The following is a 24360-nucleotide window of genomic DNA, read 5'->3' on the forward strand; positions in this document are numbered from 1 at the left end:
TCAGGTTACACGAACTTCTTAATGCATGAAAAATGTTTGTAATAAAGAATAAAGGAAACTTGAATCAATAAAACATAAAATACATTTATTCTTTTAAAGAATTTCAAGGTATCCGTACTATTTTTCACAGATAGTACTGCCTTACTTCGCATGCACATCGAACACGTGTGTCGTTGATGCAAAATGCAGTTCGTCTGCATCTTTTTTTGAAAACCCCGGCGGCACTACATCCAACAGAGTAAATAATTGAAAGTAATTCTAAGAAAGTAATAACGTAACATCGTTTTCATCGGTTTCTACAAAAACGCTCCGTTTCTAAAATCCGAGCGATCATTGACATTGCTCGATTTGCCACCGCGTGTGGTTTGCGCATGTGCGATGTAACATACTCAGAAAACGGTCTACAATTATCGAGGATTTTTGAATTATCAGTCTGTCTTGTTTCGTCGTTCTTTGGATACTCCTTGTCAGTGCAGTGGTTGTCATATTATTTTACTTTAAAGCACGTTTCAACACGTCTTTTCGTTCAATGTAACGTGTCCGGGTGTATAAAAAACGTTAAAGGGGCGTGGCCACGTTTTTGGTCAAATTCTTTTTTCTGTTTTTATTATTTACAATGCTTTAGGAATGCATTTCCAATGACGAAATGAAATTGGAGAGTCAGTAGTGAAGTTATAAGCAAGATGCAGGGCTCACAATACAAGGCTCGTGCCTTGTTTTTGTTTACATTAGTTCAATATACCGGTAAAAGTTCTTTCTCAAGCTGATTTTTCCATCTTCTTATTCATTTTTAACAAAGTAAAAAGATCTTAACGTTTACCACATTCCTTTTTGGTCTAAAACTGGAGTTTTCACTTCAACATTCAAAATGTAAACAAAAGCTTTGTTTACATAGCAAAGAATTGTAAGCTCTGTAACTCGCTTGACACTTAAATTTTGGTTGCCTATTAAAGATGCCTTACTAAAGCACCGTAAACATTAAAATCGAAAAAATAATTTTGACCAAAATCGTGACCATGCCCCTTTAATGCAGTGTAGCATGAATTTTGCTATCGGCCTTGGGTGTGTGGCGATGTGCAGAACAATAGAAATTGACATTTAATATGGCGGAAGTTGGAGATAAAAGGAAAATAATACGTACTTATGAATTCATGTCAGCTTTAAGAAGTACTTTGTCAACAGTTTGTCTTACTGATACCTGTAAAGGTCCCAGAATACGAGAGAGAGAGAGAGAGAAAGAACGACTTCTCTACAAGGATGTTGTTTAAGTCAAGTCAAAAACAGAATATTTACAGCTGATCACCTCGCAATTTAACCGCAATACTGCGAAACACGACTGTTTCAATTCATTGAAAAATCATTAATTCTTTTTAATTAAAAAACCCAGTCGGAGCTTTTGCCTATATTAGACCTTCCACCCACTGAAACAGGAGACCATAAACCATATCAACGCAGCACGCAGTCATCTTTGTTTGTCTCTCTCCAATCCTTTTTAGATGTGCCTTACATAATAATGAACTACGTCTTTCTTCAAACGGTCTTCATCTTACTAAAGCCACAAAACTCGGTGATAAACACCTTTGTTCAAATTGTAATTGTTAGAAGGATTTATCTTGAAAGGAGAATGTTAGATTATTTCAGACTTTATTTGAAAAGAATCTCAAATGACCTGGTAATTTGTGATTATTATAAAATTATTATGTATTCCGTTTTTTTTCTTCAAAAATATCCAAATAATATTTATTCATATTTTTTATCGATATTCCCTTAATTTTTTACTGTAATACATATATGACATCATAACTTATTTTGCTATCATTGTTTAATGATTGGCAAGTATTAGTCTTCCAAAAACATTCATTAAGATTAATAAATCCTAGACTACCTCCTAATTATTTCTTTCCTTTAGAGTTTCACCAGAGGAAAAATCCAGATTTTTTTAAATGGACCGATCTATTCTTTTCGCTACTTTATTTTGGCATGGTTACCCAAATTCTGGTCTTTTGATAATAAATAAAGACAAGACAGGTCCCTAAAATCTCGACTAAAATCAAAACAAAATTCAACCTTAAAGCTTTATGAATATGATTGTTTTAACTAAGACATATCACCAAATAACGAGGATGGGTGAAAAGTTCTACATAATAAATATCTATTCTAAAGATCTACAATGCTACAATGAATTGTGAAATGTATTTTACTTTTTAATTTATTAAACTTTCTTTAAACGTTGTCCCTTTTGAACTTGCCCCACTTTTATTACTAGACAGTTTGTTAACGCAAGTCTTCTCAAGACAGCATTGATTTTTTCTAAACTTTAATGTTAATAAGCAAATATGTTGATGCGCCAATTAAAAAGTTTAAATCATTTTAGCCGCACTTTCACTGTCGTTGGAGATAAATTGTATGCATAATTATATCCATAACTATCTTCTTGTTAAATATTGAAATTTTTGCGCATGGGGCTAGGGGGTTTTAAGGGTTTTAATGGGGAAGGGGGAGGGTTGAAAAACAGCTTTTTAGTGAACATTGTTTTAAGTGAACTTGAGACACTCCGGTAAGACACTTTGGTAACCTAATGCAATTGGTCTTAAATGGTCTGTAAAAATCTTGCATTTGTAATTTCAAAACTAAGAGGTAAATTGTCGTATGTTTTCTATTATAAGAAATCTACTTAAATGTCCTGTGAATTGTATTCTTTTATGAATTTTGAATGATACAAACTGAATATACAAAAGATTGACCAATAAAGGCCTTCATGCCTCTTTTTACAAAAAATTTACAAGTTTTTGCCCGTTGAGCTAGCGTATATATAATCCGAAGCTTTTCTGACTCTTGCCGCCTCTACCCCAATTTATGAACTGGATTTTGCAAAAGTCAAACAAGAACTAAAGCGGGGGTAACTTGTCAGAGAAGTATCGGATTAGGGTTAAGTATTAAAAATTAACGCTCAAAATACAAGCAGGCAACACGCTGACAGGTTCCAAAGGACTATGGTAAACGTCAAGGCCTGTGGGCCTCTTTGTTTGTAGAAAACAATTGTTTCAATGCATATTTTCATTTAATATCGATTTTCTAGATGCAATGCCGATTTCGTTTAATTATTTGTTGACTTGGATGCACACCTTGCATTAATCTTATAAGACGCAGCACTGTCAAATTATGTGAAAACAAAGAGAATGAGAACTTTGTCATGTAAAAATGACGATAACAAACTGTCAACCATCTCAAAAATCCATAAAACGAAATACAAATTCAAAGAGCAACACGGACTTCTTAAAAGATAGAGGTAGGATCAGGTGCCATGGAGGAGTGAGCATCCTCTGCTGACCGGTCACACCCGCCTTGTGCTCTTTGTCGTAATCAGGGAAAAACTGGAAAAGTCCGTAGAAAATTAGGTGATTTATTATGGCCTAACAATTAGTAAGAAAAACGTCAGTCAGCATGCGACCCATTGGAAGATTGTACTTGCTGACAAGGTCGTTGTATCGACTGCAGAACTTACGAAAAGATGACTTCAAACGAGAATGTTGATAGTCCTGTTTTATCAACTTGTTTGTCAGTAGCTTGCCTCGCCTTAAAAACTGCTCATACGAAGAGCACGCCCTTGCGTATCGAATGAACTGAGAGACAAAAAAAAAGCCCCACCATATGCAGGTGATGAAGGTATATTGCTACATAAGTAAGAAAAGTTGACTTTGGCAAAATTGTGGTCATCGTGATTATCATAAAGTTTGTTTTTAAATTACCATCAATGTCCATTTCCAGTAAAATATCCAAATATGAAACAGATGACGCAGACTCAGTGGTATCTTCTATTTCAAGTTCTCTGGGATATATCGAGTCGACGTTAGTATGGAAATAACAATTGTTAATTGATCATACTTCGTCAATATACTTGAATGTTGAGTTGAAGGCCACAGCGAGTGATTTTATTTTTTCCACGTACAAGTTTTTGAATAAATTCTGCTTCAGAAGAATACAAAAATAGGTCAGCTAACAATGGGGCACAATTGGTACCCATGGGAATTCCAACAGATTGTTTGAAGACTTGATTTCCAAAAACTACATAGATGTTGTCTATCAGAAACACAAGAATCTTTTTAATGTCAACTTTAGAGTACTTGTGTGTGCAATCAGAATGGTTTTTACAAAATATTTTTTTAGATTTCCAATGATAAGGTATGCATTTTACGACTGCTATATATCTCATATAATTCTTTCAACTTTCATTATATCAGTGAATATGTGTTAATAATGCTTTTGGGGTTTTAAAAAAAAATGCACTAAAATTTCTTATAAAAACTTTGTAAACAAAAATTTCATTTTTCATTACATATAAATACACGACTTTAAAACCATACGTATTTTTAAAACGTATATACATGATATAAAGATTATATTTAGATATTGACAACGTCGTATTTTTTGTAGGTGGATTACAAAATTTCCTTTAATCTGATAAGATCATTAACATCAGTTAGCTGATGCTTTAAAAAATAAAAAGATTTTTTTTGAAGATGCACGATACGTCTGATAAAATGTCTCACGGCAGTCTTCTAGACGTCTTCAATTAATTAGTGAACACTTGGCTACGAGGTAAACGTCGCTAAAACCTAATGGGGACCCGATACTTTAGAAGAGTAGGTTTACGTCAATTGACGTTATCGGATTCTTTTTTATGTATAAGGGCATTAAGAGTTTTTTCATCTGGACGGACCGAACTGTTTTGAAACTTTAGATTTTCTTTAATGTTTTTTTCTAAGAAGGGTCGGCGACCTTTTATGAGAGAAAATACATTTCAGTTATCTTTAAAGATTTCCTTATGTCTTCTGTAATGGTCATTTTAAGAGCATGTCTACGAGAAAACCATGCAAAAGGTGGTGGGAGCAAGGTTCTCTGATCAACTTCATATTTTGTGTGTAACAGTGTGCATCTAAATGAAATAATTTGCCACAAAAATTTTTTGGATGTGGTCAGTCTAAACTTGGTTCTGCAGCACTGTTACTAAAACTAGCATTTGGACCCTTTTAAGAATAAAATTTTGCATAATTCACCAAATTATTGTTAAGAATTCTGAGTTTAGTTTAAATATAAATTCAAAAAGTCGTTTAGATTTAACACTAACAAGATACACTTGTGCAAATCATTTTGTGAGAATTCCCAAATATTCTTTTTGTTAAGTGCAGATAGGTCACGAATCTGACATGTTTCCAACTTTTTGTAAAATTGTAAAAATATACATTTTTTAAATGCTTAAAAGTCAGAAAGTGGCACTTTAAATTCCCTAAATTTGTTTCTAGTTATAAAAGGACATTTATCTTTACAATATATCAAAAATCTGCCTTTGGACTCTCAATAACATTGCAAATATATTGTCTTTAAGTTGGACATTTTTCTACTTTTAAAATGCTACAGAATTTGTAGTTTAGCGTTAGCTTTACATTGTCACATGTATAATATGGGGGAAAACCCGACATATTCGCGAGCCAAACAATATTTTACTGAACTGAAGGTTGCTTCAACACATATCAGGGTGTTTTTTAATCAATCCTATTAAAACACGAGAAATCACGGGAAAATGGGAATTTGAATATACATGTACAGGTAAGCTGAAGTGGACTTAACTATTTTTTAAAAATCTTATATATCTCACTATTAATGAAAGAAAAAGTAAGCAATCTTACATATCCCCCCACCCCACCTCATTATTTGCCAGTGCTACACATTAAGACAGGCAGAGTACCCATTAGACACACGAATGAATAATTACAGGGGCAAAACTATAAAATTCAAAGTACTGAAGTACTTAAAGCCGGGCTGTTTTGGTGTGTAATTTTACACATTGTTAATTACAGATTGACAATCTCTCTCTCTCTCTCTCTCTCTCTCTCTCTCTCTCTCCTCTCTCTCTCTCTGTGCTAATTCGATAAACATAGTGATATATGCATTGATCTTTTCATTTTTTTTATACCTGAACAAGTGATCTTTTAAATCAGGAAGAAGGACCAAATTTCAAAGCCCCCCCCCCCCAATAAAAAAAAACAAAAACAAACCCAAACCAAAAAAAAAGCAAAATAAAACCCCCCAAAATAAGCAAACAAACAAAAACAGAACAAAACAAACCAAAAAGATCACCTCCATGGGAAATAAATGATTAAACATATATTTGTTGAATTTAACAGACGATTTTTTAAAATGTGGAAGTGGTGTGGAACCCATTGCCAATGAATGTCCATTACATTAAATGATCATAGAATAAGGTAGATTTGGTAATTATTTTTGTCCGGCAGTATAAAGGATTGAACTTTCATTGTTTGAGGGGTGGAGGGACCCAATATCAAGCCTAAAAATTGTTAATAAAAATATAATACATCATAAATTACGCTTAAAATTTGTTAATATCAGCATTATATCAGCGTAATATAATATAGAGACACATTTTATTAGCATTTCATGTTTTCAACTTTTTTAATCACAAGACAATAAGAGATTGTAAAAATTGTGACTGCTTCATAATTCTGGGACCAGGTCTTCTTATGATGGGTTATGATTAAATAACATCCCAAGTAACAATCCCACAAAAACAAGTTGTGATATCTTTATTAATATTTGGGACAACTTTTTAATAGTTTTTGTTTATATTTATATGCGGTTTTCGCAGGTTGAGATCCCCGGGAGAAAGGGTAAACTAACACCTCCTTTTTTTCTTTACGACTATATTTTAATTTTAAGAAAAGGTACAAACTTTAATTTTTTCCAAGAGGAGATAAACTGCTAATAGAGAGGTAGGGACTAGAGCTCTTTATTTATTTTAAATGTACTTACTGTGTTACATTCTCAAGAACTTAAAAAAAAAACCCTGGCCCCCTCTCCGTTATTTCATGATTCCACGAATATAATAACTTAGAAAATAGTCTGATTCATAAAAAAAAATATGTAAAAAGAAGGATCGAAGAAATGAACTATAGCTTACATTATAAATTCTTCCATCGGGCGGATCAAAACTTGCAATGATACTGCGTATAGGTATAATTATATTTTATAAAATTGATTTAATTATGTTTTTTAAAATTTAAATGCGAATAACATTAAAAAGGTGTGCAATTACTCACTTTTACAATTATTTGTTTGCTTAAGAAATTCAAACATTCAAAAGTAATGCTTTAGGAGTCTAACCTTAACATCAGGGTGGTTTATAGATGGCCAGTGAAATATACACGTACAGAAATGTGATGTCTAATGCAACAGCCTCCGATGATAACGATTAAAAATTGCACGAGGCATTCCTAGTGAATTCTGAATGATTTCAACATAGACAGAATAATCTTACCGTGACCAGGCTATACTCAGGTCAAACCTGGTCCGTAAGACATCTGTCATTTTAACGATATATCATTCTATCTAATTTCAACATACCCCATTATAAATTAAATCTTTGTAAGAAATCAGTTCTCATTTTTGTGGATTTTTCGAGTAAAATATGATAATCTGTGAATGAGATTATCTTAGAAAATTTCCCCTTCATCTATTTTAATTGCACTTCTATCACAGGTTTGTATATTTTGATTAAAAATCGTCCAAATGTGCTGCTTAAATATATTGGGACAGAAAATAGCAGTTTATAGACTAGTTACAAGTCTCCATCAAACTTAAATATGTGATATAGTGAATAACACTAACAAGATGGGGTAATTATTGTGCAATTAAAATCATTCAATATCATAATATATATTAACAACACTCACAGCATTTCTCAATACTTTGCCTGAACTTGAACTTGTATAGCTTTGTCAATATTCTGACTAGTTTACCTTCTCTACAGAAGAGCGCAACAGGGGAGACAATTCTAACAGAATATTGACTTCAGTGGTTAAAATCGCTTGTAAAATAAAATTTTAAAAACCAACAAGTTTTCATTTATTTGAAAATGGGCTGTTTTTGTTAATTTATTACTTTTTAGTCCTTGAGAGTCCAAAGATGGATTTTAAATATTCGTAACAATGCGTCAGACAGTTTCTTATTAACTCAAAATTTCAAAAAATAATGCGCCACTTTCTGAGAAATTCTATCTGAAAAATTGACAAAAATGTATAATTATCATTTCTTGGCATCGATCCTGCCAACAATATCACCCTTGGGACTTCATGGTGTAAATAGAAATATGAAAAAAAAATATGCAACGATTAAAGGTTTGAACTTCCTCTTTAAGAATATAGTCTTATTTTTTTCAAACATTGTTTATACATTTTGTAATTAATTACTGAATTTGACAACTTTCCTGGATTTTAGAGGCTAATTAACCAGATGCAATACTGGCCGTTACTATGAATAGAAACATCCAGTACAAAAACAAACATATATCTGACTCTAGATGGGTATCCTTAAAATATCTATGTATCATTCTTGAGACTTGCTGCCACAGCTTTTTTCCATATTTGCATGGTTTTCTCGTAGACATGTTCTTAATGAAATCTATAGATATATGATTTAAATTTGATATGATTACTTGCAAAGTATAAAATGACAACGAAATCATAAGAAGATACAAATGAAAACGCTCCAGTCATTTATAAGTAGTTTGAACTTTCTTTTGATCATTTGATTACTTGAATTAATATTCTTCAATCGGATAAAATTTCCAAACGTTAACACTTTATCCATCAATCGTTTTTTGTGGATTATTATTATTTTTTTTTTTTGGGGGGGGGTCTTTTTAACCACATTTTTATATTAATAAAGAGATATTATTATTAATATTTCCTGAGTTACAACTGAAGAGTAGTTATATAATAGTAACTTTAGTGTAGGAGGTGTGCGTATTAAAAGTTTAGGCATTTATACATCAGGGTATGGGACAGAATAATCTCTTTGTTGGACAGGTGGGTTTTCTCCGGGCACTCTAACTTCCTCTTGGGCTAACATCCGTGCCATTTAGATGTATCAATATAGTTTGTTAATTATTGTGAAATAAAGAAAGGACAGTGGTTTTTTTAATTGTTAAAGTAAACAAAACGGTGCATGCAGTACAGAAAAGTATGGATTCTTGTGATCTGAAAGCAGTCATTTTCAATATTTTACTTTGTCATTCAAACTTTATTTTGATAAAAAAAAAATGATGTAAACTGTTGAAAGCCACGCATCCTTGTTTTAAGCTTGTCGTGTATAGTTTAAATAATTTAACTTTCTTACTTTCTATCGTTTTAAACATTTAATTTTTGGCACAATAATCGCGTTTTTCATTCAAACATCCATTAAAGTGTAATTTCTTTGATTTACTGCATGATAAGTATAAATCAGTGATGTGCTTTACCAAACTACATCTTGATGAAAAAAATTCTAATGGCTGTACAATAGAGAGGCGTGTCTTATTATCCCAAGCGGAATGGAATAATCCATTTCCTGACTATATAAAGACTTTTCAATAGCTCTCAAAAGAAATCAAAACCATCATGGTTTGTTCGTCGTGCAGATCACTCCTTTTTATCATTTAATGACCTACGCAGCAGGCGGATAGTAAATTAACGTTGTATTTTTATGATTTTTTATAAACTAAAACCCGCTTATATTTAATCAAATGAAAATGACGAGCCATCAAATAGACTTTGTTTAATTAAAACAAGCAACAATTTAAGTCTGTTGTGAGATATTAACTCTATTTCTAATTAAAACCTGGAAAACTGGAATGTGCCTTCACTATTTTGAGTTTCTTGGACATGGATACTGAATGGAAGATTGGAGAAAGCAACATGTTCAACAATTCAAACTTTACTGATGAACCAGTTGTGTTTGAAAGTATTGTCCCTCCGAGTCTTCAGTATGGGTTTGGGGTCTTTGGCAACTTGATCGCTATCATCCTCCTCTTTCGGTCGTCTGGCCAACACAAATGGAAGCCGTTTTATAGACTAGTCGGAGGTTTAGCTATAACCGACTTCTGTGGAATAGCTTTGGTATATCCCGCAGTAATGATTCGATATATTTCTGGATTTACGTTTGATTTTCCCAAAGAACTATGTGGATTTGTTTCGTTTTGTTTCTCCTTTTCTTTCTTGTCTTCTGCTTTAATCGTCAGTGCTATGTCGTTTGACCGATTCCTGGCGGTCACATGTCCCATCTTATACAGAGAATCTCAGGTTAAGAGGACTAATGTAATTCTGATTGTCATTTGGATTTTTTCAACCTGTATATCATCGCTTAACCTCGTAGGCATTGGCTCTGTAAAAAACTTTTATCCTGGCTCTTGGTGTTTTCTAGACTTTGCAAACAAAGGAAAACTGGAGAGAATTAATACGTACATATATTCTATTACGGGATTCCTCATCTTATCAACCACAGTTTTCCTAAACATAGCTGTTGTCTACTCCGTAAATAGAAAACCAAAGTTTTTAACATCAGACAAAAGGAAAAAAAGAAATGACATCTTTATTATTGTGTTTCTCTTCTCCATAGTGACAGTGTTTTCAATATGTTGGGTTCCATTGATGGTAAGGCCGTGTGTTAAAATATAGTTTTTTAATGCAAGAATTTATTTAAAAAGGGGGGGGGGGTCAAAATTATAATTTATTTATATTAATAAAGTTGTTTAAATTATCACATGTATAGTATTGCCGTTTGAAAATAAACTACATAATTAAGCTTAATGCACGTTTGAAGTTAGAGAAATCGTATTTACTCAAGACTGACTTGATGTAGAAGTCTTTTGTATTAAAAAGAAAAAAAAATCATTATTTTGACGTGACACCATCTATTCTGGTTTGGTTTACATAATACAATGTACACAGTGCTGTGAATAAAACGCTAATTTGTGCCTTTCTGTTACTCAAGTTATTGACAGAACGAAATTGATAATGTTTAGGTTCACACGTCAATCTAAAGAATAAATACATGTAACGCGTTCCAAAATCAAAACAGAAAATCTTTTTGTCTGTTTTGAACGTTTTACCTCATAAAAGCACAAATATAAGCCAATCAAGACAATTTAAGCTTTATTTTCCGCATAACACTTAGAGGACAAACGTAACAAGAAACTCTTTAGAGAAATTTACCCCCAAAAACTAACCAAGCATCTCTCTACTTTGGATTTAAAATTTAAACAGGGTGTTAGTAGAATATACAAGTAAAAGACAATTTCTGTAGCAATTATTGGAGAAAATAAAGCTGTGTGGCATATCCTAAAAATATACAGTATATTTTTTAAATGCTAGATGCAATAAAATTGTTATTTTTCTACAGAGTAAATTTACCCCCAAAAACAATGCAGTTTTTGTACATGTAAGTCTTAGTAAAATTCGACAATGGAATATCTGCTACTCTGTTCGGGTAAATTTATCCCCAAGTTAAACATCGTCTTTACAAACTTGCAGTCTTAAAATCTATACAGGTATAACTGTTGCAAGTATTTGGGGGTATATTAACCAAAATACTAAATGACATTTTTAGAAAGTCCAACCCTAACAAATAAACAGAAAATGACTGTGTTACAATTCTTTGGGGGTTAATTTCCTCCAACACAAGATGACATCTATACAAAGTCGAAGCCATAAAAATATACAAAACTATACAGAAAAAGCTGTGTTGCTATTCTTTGGGGTAAATTTCCTCCAACGCAAGATGACATCTTTACAGAGTCAAAGCCATATAATTAAACATAATATGACTGCGTGTGTTGCAATATTTGGGGGTAAATTTCCTCCAAAACAAAATGACATCTTTACAAAGTCAAAGACCTAATAAGAAACAAAAAAAGTCGAACCCTAACAAATAAACAGAAAAAGACTGTGTTACAATTCTTTGAGGGTAAATTTCCCCCAACACAAGACAACATTTTGACACTCTCGAAGCCTTACCCCAAAAAATGACTCTGTTACAATTCTTTGGGAGTAAATTTCCCCCCAACAGAAGAAAATATCTAAACAATCTCAAAGCCATACAAATAAACAAAAAATGACGTTGTTGCAATTTTCGGGGGTACATTTCCTCCAACTCAAGATGACATCTATACAAAGTCGAAACCATAAAAATATACAAAACTATTCAGAAAAAGCTGTGTTGCTATTCTTTGGGGTAAATTTCCTCCAACGCAAGATGACATCTTTACAGAGTCAAAGCCATAAAAATATACAGAGATAAGCTGTGCTGCTATTCTTTAGGGTAAATTTCCTCCAACGCAAGATGACATCTTTACAGAGTCAAAGCCATATAATTAAACATAATATGACTGCGTGTGTTGCAATATTTGGGGGTAAATTTCCTCCAAAACAAAATGACATCTTTACAAAGTCAAAGACCTAATAAGAAACAAAAAATGTCTGTGTTTCAATTCTTTGGGGGTAAATTTCCTCCAAACACAAAATGACATCTTTACAAAGTCAAAGCCATAGAAATAAAGAAAAAAATTACTCTGCTGCAATTCATTGGGGGGTAAATTTTCCCCCAATACAAGATGCCATCTTTACAGAGTCGAAGCCCCCCCCCCCCCCCCCAAAAAAAAAAATACAGAAAATGACTGTGTTGCAATTCTTTTTTCTTTTTGTGTGTGTGTGTGGGGGGGGGGGGGGGGGGGGTTTAAAAATCCCCCCAACACAAGACGACGTTTTTACAAATCGAAGTCTTAGAAATAAATAAAAAATAACTGTGTTGCATTGTTGGGGGATTAATTTACCCCCCAACACAAGACGTCATTTTTACAAAGTTAAAACCTTATAAACTATATACAGATCATGATTGTTTTGCAGTTTTATGTGGTAAATTTACCCCAACACAAGACATCGTAATTTTTAACTTTAATGTATACAATACGCATCCATGTACATCTTTAGAATTTTTGGGTATATTCACTCTTAACTCTCGACACATAGTTTAAACAATACAAGAAATGTATTATTGACTAAATAAAATGATATTCATAACATCAGTTAAACTACATGTACGTTGACGATGTTATGTAACAATTCACAATCAAGATCAAAATATTATTTAGTAAATGAAGATAAAGTTGCAAACAAATGAGACCTGATTAAAAAAAATCCACTGAAAAACTAAAACAATTCAATAAAACTATTTTAATAAAGAAATCATTCTAGAATGATAAACATATATGTTTTATTATTAATTGAAGTAGTTATGCTTATCATGAACTTGAGTATCATTTTCTTTCCGCTTTCTCAGTGTATTAGGTTTTGGACTTTAGTCTTCAGTTTCTAGAAAAGGAAAGACAAACATGAAATTAATCACCTTAAGATGCTTTTGACAACTAAGTGGGGTAATGTCATATAATCGTTTCAAATTGTGTAACGTTCATTAGTAGGGAGGCGTATCGGGGCCTACACTTGTTGTTTTTCAACTTATAAATTGTCTTTCTTTTTATTGTATTGTCAACACATAAAGTATTGTGACCTCCTATTTATAAATGCAAATGAATTGAATTGTATCATGTGATTTCTATATAATTTAAATCACCTTATTGAATTTTACCAGTTTTATTGCTCCCTGCTTTTTCAACTTTAAAAGACATTAAGATAGAAAATTTGACAAAGAACAATAAAATAAATGCTTTATAGCCATGTTGATATCAATATGCTTTCATTTTTAGGGAACGCATTGCGAAAATATTATCGAATGAACTTTGCAGGCGCAGGAGTTCTGAAAGTGACGTCACTGAATTCTGAATATAGCTGTAACGACACATGTAGAATGACATTGACACTTTGATATAAATCAGAAACAAAGTGCAGAAATTACTTTATAATGATTGAAATTAGTATAAGTATTTGTAATCGTAGTTAGAGGACCGCTGCATAAACTTTATTTAAGCAGTTCTTTATGATCTTCTATGCATGTTTGGGTTATTCTGCAATAAACACGTGATATGAGTTTTGAGACAGATACCTGTGATTGAACATTAAAACTACATGGGCCTCTTTACTTACACGTATTATATTAACCACCTCATCGATGGGAAACGGTTGTAACAACTTGATTATTCAATCATGGTCATAATTTGGGGGTAGGACTGTTCATGTCTACCACCCCTAACTACGATTACAAATGCAGATATTTGGATGTTTGACATTAAAAGAAATGTCTTAATTTTAGAATTTAAAGGGGCATAGTCACGATTTTGGTCAAATTTTTTTTTTTCGACTTTAACGTTTACAATGCTTCAGCAAGGCATTTGTAATAGGCAACCAAAATTTGAGCGTCATTTGTTGAGTTATAAGCGAGTTACAGAGTTTATAATTCTTCGCTATGTAAACAAAGCGTTTGTTTACATTTTGAATGTTGAAGTGAAAATTCCAGTTTTAGACCTCAACTGAAAGTGTTAATCGCTAGGAACTGTTTATATATGCTTAAGATGAATAAGCTTAAAAAATGCCCCTCAGCTTAAAAAAGATTTTTTACTGGTATATTTAACCTATGTAAACAAAAAAAGGACACGAGCCTTGTTTACATGACGAAGAATTGTTTGCTCTGTATCTTGCTTAAAACTCATCGACTGGCACCCAAATTTAATTTGATAAGAAGAAATACGTCTTAAAAGCATTGTAAATAATAAAAACAGAAAAAATAAAATTTGACCAAAATCGTGACCATGCCCCTTTAAATTCCTTCATTGTGGATTGAATTTCATGGAGCCAATATTTGTAATTTGCTATTTTTTAAAAATAGGTTAATGGTAACATTTCGTGGAATTAATTTTATTATAAATTATGAATATAATAATACTATTATTCATAAATGGTTGTGGATTTAAATTCATGGTTGACGAAAATTAGCATTAACGAAATCCATGAAAATTGAGCATACACGAATTCCAATGATTCCACAAATGTCAGTCTACAGCTAGATTCAGAGGTGACGCACCATCAGCACTCCCGCCCCCGCGAAATTTTATTCGATAACATCATTTTTTACCATATGTTTACAAGAAATGAAAACACATTTATGTTAATATGCTTAATATAATACACATACATTTACATTGTTTTATGTCAACATTTCTTTCTCGATATATCTAAAACTCATTATTTTTAACTCCTTATTTTGTTAAATCGATATAGCCATAATACAGATCAATTACAATAAGATGATTTAAATTATGATAGCTCATCTCAATACAATGGAAAATATTTGCATAATTAAAACGACATAATAGTTTATATGTTGATAAGACGATAAAAAGTATGACAATGTATATAAGTTATAACACAACAAGTGTTGGCCCCGATACGCTTCCGTACATACATGTAAGCTGCAATGACATACATGTACATGTAAAATATTCCCGTCAAATGACAAATGACCTCTTTTTTTTGCGGGTTGGGGGGGGGGGGTCACTGTAAATATAAATCGTGTACTGCCTATAAGAATATCGTTATTTCAAAATATATGTATAAAGGCACGGATTTGTGGATTTGAATTTCCAATACTCCTGTCAATAGAAAGTGCAATTCTAATAAATCATGCGCGACCCGCCATGACTGCTTTAAACTTGCTCGTGTATTTTTATATTGATTTATGAAGGGTTAATTTGAGTATGAACATCATCCCGATAGGTGCATCACATCTAAAGGATTTTAACTTAGCTTTCAAATCCCTCAATAAAAAGAATGCACTAGTACGAATCCAAATACATCCTATTCTTTAGTTTTCCTAGAAACGTACACATTCTCATATATATCATCTGGTGATGCACGAACCGCGAGGGTTTAATATTAGTTATCGGACAGCGTACATCTGTAATAATTTTGTTACCGATGACAGATATTACAACAATTAATAAACTCATATGTGTTTCTGAGTGTGTGTACTACATGTATAAGATTCCCCGATTTTTCAATACTAAAAAAAAAAGTATGTTGTATATGTTGAAAAAGTATACAATCTAGGGATTTACTTACAGAGGCCTTCGATTAAAGTTATGTGTTTGACAAATTTTTTTTCTATTGTTTTGTTTTATCTATTTCATCTACGGTTTTTAGAAAAATCAACATGTAGGTTGGATTTCAATAATGTTCAAATGACTTATCTTTGTTATCGCCTTATTTGCCCGTACGGCATGACTGACACAATATACCAAAACGTCCTCGTTATCCACTACATAGGCCTATATGATCAACGAGGTGTTCCGAAAACATGCATAGATATAGAATAAGTCTTGAGAAACAATAAAATCCGCGAAAACATTTCTCAAGTTCGACATTCGTCTATAATCAAAATGAGCTTGTGCCATTAGCACGTTCACAGGACGCACAGTTCTTAACCGTGGTATGTTCAGGAGTTTGAGAAGACGGGGCTATAATTTTGTCATTTTCGCAAGCAAATTTTAGCACCTATTTAATTTTTGTAGAATCCTGTCTGAAGAATGAGTAGAACAATTAGTCTTTTTCATATTTTGATTAAATTTTAGGTACAGTGCATCTCTTGCGCGGATCTGGAAGCCCCACCCCCTCCACCCGTTCCGGGACCAGCACTGAAAAAAGAATTTAACTTTTTAACATGACCCCCCCCCCCCCCCCCCGTCATTTACCTTCACAAAGAATTGGTTATTTATAAGTGCGTTATTTATGGTAGAGTAATACAAATATTTAAGATTATACTCCTTAATTAAGCGTTTTCAATATCCGCCTTTATATTCACCATTTTAGAGTACGTGAAGAGTATACAATGTCTTTTCGATTATGAGTTCATTGAAGAACAATGCACAAAATGAACTATTTATCATATACTTACCATTTATGTGTACAAACATGCCATGATCTTGTTATAAAGATTATCCCATGCGAATCGGCTGACCGCATTTTGAGGCATTAAGATATACCACATTTGTGCAGCTAGGGTTTCCTAAAGTTGAACCAAAGAAAGTCCGAGCGTATACCCCGAATATTCCAGCAAAGTTCGTCATTCTTGAATAAAAATAAAGATTTTATCAAATACATAATGGTATTATGTAAAATGGCATACAGTATGACTGTTGTTGATTAGTATCATGGTAGACTTACTTGTACTATTCTGGATATGGCGCAATTGTATATTGATAAAAAGATGAATCGACATTACAGTTGATGCTCTTGATCATGGGGGACCGATATCAATTCCGCCAGAAATAAAGCTGACAAAACAATGCAAAAGGAGTCTTCATAAATTTGCCGTCGCGTTTTATCTCTTTGTCTCATTGTCGGGAATTTCAAAGTGACGTGTAGGAATTAAACACAATTTATGGCCAGCAATGTCGGTGCTGGCACTGACCGCTATGTTCAGAGATCCCTTGGGTGTCATAGCAATTTATCGGTCAGATGAATGCCTGTCTGTGGTTTTTCCGTTAATCGTGTTTTCAAACGTGCTGTTCAATTTGAAAAGAAGAATTCCACAGATGAAAGCCGCGCTCGATCAGCAAGTAACACCTGAAGTATCGGACTTTGCTCAGAGAATCGAAGTTCAAACACGCTTATAGTCTGATGATATGACTAATTTGTTATAAACATATATCTCTATCTCAATAAGCCAGAACATGATGGATACGTGAAACATAGCAGTTATTATACAATCTCGATTATTAATTTAATAAATGTTTATAATACATGCACGAAAAAACATGTTTAATAATGTCTGACACAATTGTCAATAGCATTCCCTAAACTTGTACTTGAGCAGTAAATGAATTAAACAGAAATATGTGAAATAGGAAGACGGTTGCATATATACGGGTTTTTTCATTCATCCAACACAGTTGTTCATAGATATCGTTTGATATGTCCTAGGTGTATTTTAAAATTTGACATAGCAATCAAGGTGATAGCTGCATGTTTTAATAAACTTCTAAAATATGAAGTTCATTTTGATATTATTGCAAAATAGAAAAAAGTAGACTGCAACGTTGACAATTATAATTATTAGTTATTATTTAAATCAGTTGTAACCGGTAGATAATATCGATTTACAGATATGATTTAATCGTAACTTGTCTGTTCTAGCCTAAATAAAAACAGTCTCCAGCAGTAACAACATAGAACGTGCGTCTATGCTTAATAGAAAAGGTCACATAAGAAACAAGAAATAACTCAGACTAAATGCGAGAAGCTATATTATAATAATGGAATGTTTTGCTATTTTTTGTCTCGTTTAAAAACTATTTCGATTCGAAGTAGTTTAAAATTTTGATATTCTATCGATTGTTTGTTAAATAAAGGTCTCAATAGTTAGATATGACAAAAAGTGGTAAAAGTGTATCTGCTTAAAAGATGGAACAAGCAATCGTCGTCCCATTGAACTTGATGTGACTTGTTGAATGTGTGCGCTACATCATCCGCCACTAGAACAGATGCGATCCTATTCGGATAAATTTTGAAAAAGGTTTACCTTTTTACTATGGTTTACATGTAAACCCTGTTAACGGTATTATGTCACATAGCTTTCGATTCTCAGAAACATTAAACCCCCCAACCCCCCCCAACCCCCCCCCCCCCAAAAAAAAAGGTGGCTCAACATATTCGATAAGACGTGGTCAAAACACGGATACTGTCACAGGCATGAAGTGTTATGTAAATATTTAGACGCATATACACAGGGATAACTGATTTTTAATATACCTCTCTGAATTTTGTGTGTGTGTGTGTGTGAGAGAGAGAGAGAGAGAGAGAGAGAGAGAGAGAGAGAGAGAGAGAGAGAGAGAGAGAGAGAGAGAGAGAGAAGTTTACAGATCTGTATCATGTTGGAGATTTTCCTTGGGAACTTTAAAATTTTCTGGCACACTTGCATTTCAAAAGTAAATAATGTTTTAAAGTATATCATTCATAGTACAACTCTTTTACGTCAATAGTTAATATAGTCTCGGGATATTCAAGAAAATTGACAGTATTGCCAGAATTTCATTCATACCGAGGGAAAAAAAATTGCTGTCACATTCCAGTAGAATATGGGATGCATATATCTCTAGAAAAACTTTTTGGTGATGTCCAAAATCATATTCATATTCATAGTTCTATTCACAAAGTTTATGTTTCTTTCGGACTAATTACCGAGTTTATTTCCAATGTATGATATGGCACCGGAACGTTCAGTATTCTCTTATTCTCAAATTTCTTACAACCATATGTTTATCTTAGATTTATTAGTTTTATGAAAACGCTATCATGAGATCTTATGACATATTTTGTTTCAGGCTGATACATGTATATTCATTGTCGTAATACTCTGTACACACTGCACATGCAGGCTAAAATTACACAAAATCAACAACACTTTCTATCAGGGTATATGTTTCTCATATTGTCCCCCTGACATATCTTGATTTATGCATAGTAACTACATTTTGTCATATTGCAAGCGTTTATTCATAAACATGTTAAAAGGATAATCTGCACATAAATGTTATTGCACCATCAAAAATAACAGCCAGTCTCGCATTAGCTTTAATACTGACAGTGTGTCACCTATCTAGATTTGATTCGTTAACATAGCTCGAGTATTCGTACTGTGCAACGATTGCTCTTTTACACATTCGTGGAATATAATTTTTTTAGTTTTTGGTGTATATGTGAATAAACGTTGATGCATTAAGTTTTAAAAACATTTGAAAACAGATTTGTGTGAAGTCAATGTTATTTGATGTGCCCATCAGACTTTGAAGTCTTCAATTGTCATTTATAAGAAGAGCCTGGATGAAAAACCATTATCTGCATTGCAAATAAATTACGGCGGAGATGTAATATATTATTAGTCTCCTACCGGTTTCACCGGAGGGGACTATAGCTTTCGTCTAGCGTCCGTCAGTCCGTCTGTCTGTCTGTCTGTCGGTCCGTTCGTCTATCCCACTTCAGTTTTCCACATTTTTTTTCTTTATGCGTTTGAGGAATAATATGAAATTTGCTGAACACCTTCAAATGTCAAACTACAGTTTACACTTTTGTAGCGTCTGGTTGACATATTTTCGAGAAAATTAATTTTTTATATTCCAATTTTTTAATGTTCGGGTTCGTTATCAGGTTAGGTGTGTATTGAATAAACGAGGAAAGTATGAAGTCAGTAATAATACCGTGCATGCATTACTTGTACAATTCCTTTTATTGTTTCTAACAAACAAATGACTTCTGTTAAATAGTGTCAAGCATTTTGTTATAAATTTAATCGACAGGGTTTTTTGTATTATTACGATCGGGTTCGTTATCGGGTTGTTCTGTTGATTCGGGGTACAGAAGACGGTAAGAAATGATATTCTGCATAACAGTGCATTGTTTTCACAAAAATCTACCAGCAAATTCTTAAAGGACTTGGCGAAATTACATGAGATGAATAAAGAGTATACTGTATTATTTTACCAATTTTTTATTTAATTTCCATATCAACTATGTAGTTTGAATGTCCCTTGTTCTTTTATCTCTGATTAAAGCATAACATCTCGTTTATAATAGTTTTGAAAAAAGATGTATGCTTCGAAGTTCGAAGCTTTCATAGAATAATTACAAACCGGTACGGGACGTGTATTGCCTCTGCAATGCTCTCAGAATGCTGGTTTATTATATTACATTATTTAGGGGGGGGCATCTGTAGTGGAACAGATGATGGACAAAATGGAGAGAGACAGACAGGCCGAAGCCAGACGGACCGACATTTAATTGCAGCTGCTATGAAATCATATCTCAGTTGACGCTAAGCAAATAAACATGTACATGTATCGTAAATTGCACCTGTAACGCTGGCTATTTTTGGTAGAAATACTCGTACAAAATTATGTTGCTTGTGCAAAGTTTACAAACGAGGATTGCCTCTAATGACATTATATTAATTGGAGCAATAAGATTCATAACAAATCTCTGTTACAGTTATTCAAACTGATTATGATATTTCAATCAGTGTACTACATATATATATAATATATATAATATTGTATTCCATCGTTCTAAATCTGATTTCTGCATGAGCTCTCTTCGTCGCAGTAATGTCCAATCATATTGTGACTTACTGATATTCATGTGTTTTCTCTAATTCGCTGTTGATACACATCACGCTGATACAGTTTTGCGCTACAATAACGCACGACTTCAAAAGTAGAACTTATTCTGAGTTCATCGTAGATTGAGTCGTATCTACTACTATCTAATTGACATCGCAAGACTTCGTAGTACTAGAGTTTACATATATTAGACCGAGTATCCTACAAGTTGCTAAGAGTGTTCATTGGGTATCTGTAATACATAGAGATGAAGCGAGATTTGATTCGATTACGATGGTGTGACCGAGTAATTGATAAATACAAGGTTTTTTGTTGGTGGAAAAAAAGAATCGGATGGCAAGTGATTTGCTGCGGTTTTTTTTCTATTGAATTTAATGTACAACTGGTAGTCATTGCAAATCTTCTAATATCATACACACACATAGTATTTTTACTTCCCTGTGTTCTGAAATGTATTCTTTATTAATTATCTTTTTTCATTAATTGAATTAAATATTACAGTTACATTTATTTCATGATGGTGATAATTATATTATTCAACAATAAAGATTGTTATACTTTCATGTTAAATACTGAAATCTGATTGGTTAAGACGCAGTTAATAATATTTACTATTACCCTCAGCGTTAGCAACGCACTTGGCAACGGGTAACATTAAAAAATGTTACATGCGCGAAAATTATGCGCGTACGGTTCGCTGTAGAATTCACGTTATTCCTATATAAAAGCAGTAAAATTTTCTTAAAATTTTTAAAAAAGACATTCAGTATAACAAAATAAATAGTGCCTGTTTGGGAGGATAACAGTTGAAATTGACACCCCTCGAAAACCATTGTCAACCTCCGCTTCGCGTCGGTTGACAATGGTTTTCTCGGGGTGTCAATTTCAACTGTTACCCTCCCAAACAGGCACTATTTATATATTATAACAATAGGACCCCCCTCCAAGAAAAAATTGTATTTCCCAAAGGGCATCGATGGAAAGAAATGAGATTTCTCAAGGAGAATTGTTCTTTTTTAAACTTTGGAATGGAATGTCCAGAGGTTTTCAAAGCGGTGAAACATGTTACTAGTATTTATTCCGCGGGATATACGACGTTCTGTTGGTCACCTGTCGGATGACTTTTTAAGTTACCCAGATGACGCATTATATAGAAATATCACACGGGGGTATAATGATAATGCTTGTTTCATGACTGTCAAAACAAAACAACAATAAAACACATTATTCTGATCTGCCTGCTCGTTATGAGAACAAAAGAGTACCACGCGGCAGTTAAATTATTAGAGCACTATAAGTCAAAATCCCCTGAGTAACATTTTTGGGGGGAAAATGATTATGATTACGGTTTGAGGAGGGCCAGTTGTTATTCATGGATAACACAGGACACCTTAATCCACAAATCAAATCTGCAAATTATTTGCATCCCTTAAAACGTCTTTAAATTTATATTAATATCTTTTTTTCGATTATTTTATAAATATTATACCGATCATATTTTATCTGGTGTCGTTAAATTTGCTATTTCCGGGTCAGTAATTATAAGTACAAATTTGCAATTACCACTAAATCAACTGTCATACTACATGTATTAATATAATCGTTGCCCTGTTTGAATAATGTGTACTTTTCGTACAAAAATTATATTAGTTAGAGAGAGAGAGAGAGAGAGAGAGAGAGAGAGAGAGAGAGAGAGAGAGAGATTTAAAACACTTGCAATATTACCGCATACTCCTAGTTGTAAACGCGCACGCATCATTAACTATTTGTACATGTAAGAGAGAGAGAGAGAGAGAGAGACAGAGACAGAGAGAGAGAGAGAGAGAGAGGCAGACAGTTTTAGAGAGAGAGAGAGAGACATTTAAAACACTTCCAATATTACCGCATACTCCTAGTTGTAAACGCGCATCATTAACTATTTGTACATGTAAGAGAGAGAGAGAGAGAGAGAGACAGAGACAGAGACAGAGAGAGAGAGAGAGAGAGAGAGAGAGAGAGAGAGAGAGAGCTTTTTTTCGAAATAAGAAATATATAATAATTTTCAACACTGGCCATATTACTGCATGCTCGTAGTTCTCAACGCGCATAAAGTATTTGTACATTGGAGAGTAAGAATCTCTAACATGCTCGGAAAAGGGGGTAGGGGACTCCATATTAGAAACCCCCTTTTAAATATGTAAATTTTGGAAAAAATGTTTTCAGCGAGAATATAGTGCTTGTGTGTAAGGGGGGGGGTGTCAGCCCCACCCCCCCCCCCCCTCCGGCTGATGCTGCTATGTGCCTATGATGTGCATGTTTTAGTCTGTACATGTAAATGAAAGAATAATATAAATGTGTACATGTAGTCTTTGTTAATGATTCAGATTGAAAGAACAAGTCGAAAACTTTAGTTGCTAGTATTAAGCAGTGTTTTTGAATTTTCCTTTCAATAGATTGTCTCTTACATTGCAGTGCACAAAATTTAAACGTCTTTCTTAGACTGAAATTGACACATACACAATGCTACAGTAGGTAGTTATTTCGTCTGTAATATTCAGTTTGGTTTCCTGTATTGTGATATACACAAGGCTTGTTCTTTAGTTACTTGTCAAACCAAAGGAGGGTATCTTAAAACCATTGATCTATAATTTTGTTTTGTTTTTTTCAATTGGTATACCTCTGTCAATTAAAAGAACTCTCCTATTGACATTCCACATCTTAATTTCAAAACAGAGATACTAATATAAAAAAATATCCAATACAAAGTCACCTAATCGCTAATCTACTTTTTGAAGCTAGATAATCGTAATCTAACAAAACATTGTAGCGAATTTACTTCGTTAAATGTTTTTATTGCATGTAACTAAATGCATGAATTTTTTTTTATCAACATGTCACGTTGTGAAATTCAATCTTTTGGAGTATTTTCAATTATTTTGTAAATTAATTTTTCGGACTTTGTGTTAATTGCTACTAAAACTGTTCATCTATTTCGACAACTGTTTTAAAGACGTTATAAATTCAGCGCAGCATTAATCCAACCTGAGGCACACTCAGTGAGGGACAGCTAATCTTTTAATTGACTTCTGTTTATGTTTATCAAAACTTCTTTCATCTTATTATCCTTTTATGTACATGCTGCTAAAATGTCACGAATCACTCAATAGCTGTTCTTTAATTGATTTTCTTACTTCTGTACATATTATGTTAATCCTTCAAAGTGTTATTACATTGTTCATTTGATTATAATAATTCTGAATTGTAAATTAAAGGCAGTTGGAACCAGACCTTCAGTGCTGATGCATACCAAACTCACATAAAAGTATATTTCATGTAAAGTCTATATAAAAGTCTGAAAACTAAAGCGTGTTGGCTTGTTGGAGGTGTGACCGCGTAGATTTTACGGTGCTAGAGAATTCTTCTGGATCTGC

At 33.1% G+C, this 24360-nt stretch overlaps 1 protein-coding gene and 1 long non-coding RNA gene across 2 annotated transcripts in view; one reads left to right on the top strand and one right to left on the bottom strand.

Annotated features, from left to right (window-relative positions):
• The window catches only part of LOC117680732 (prostaglandin E2 receptor EP4 subtype), a 44095-nt gene that overhangs the window by 8227 nt on the left and 11508 nt on the right, over positions 1 to 24360 (top strand). The gene's annotated exons all lie outside the window — the stretch shown is intronic.
• LOC117686140 (uncharacterized) lies at positions 12958 to 17424 on the bottom strand. The gene is made up of 3 exons (XR_004599418.2): positions 17001 to 17424; positions 16732 to 16904; positions 12958 to 13199 (listed from the first exon to the last, which is right to left on the bottom strand). It is a non-coding gene; the product is annotated as an uncharacterized lncRNA (long non-coding RNA).

This window comes from Magallana gigas, chromosome 3 (assembly GCF_963853765.1).
Source record: "Magallana gigas chromosome 3, xbMagGiga1.1, whole genome shotgun sequence".
Lineage (NCBI taxonomy): Eukaryota > Metazoa > Mollusca > Bivalvia > Ostreida > Ostreidae > Magallana > Magallana gigas.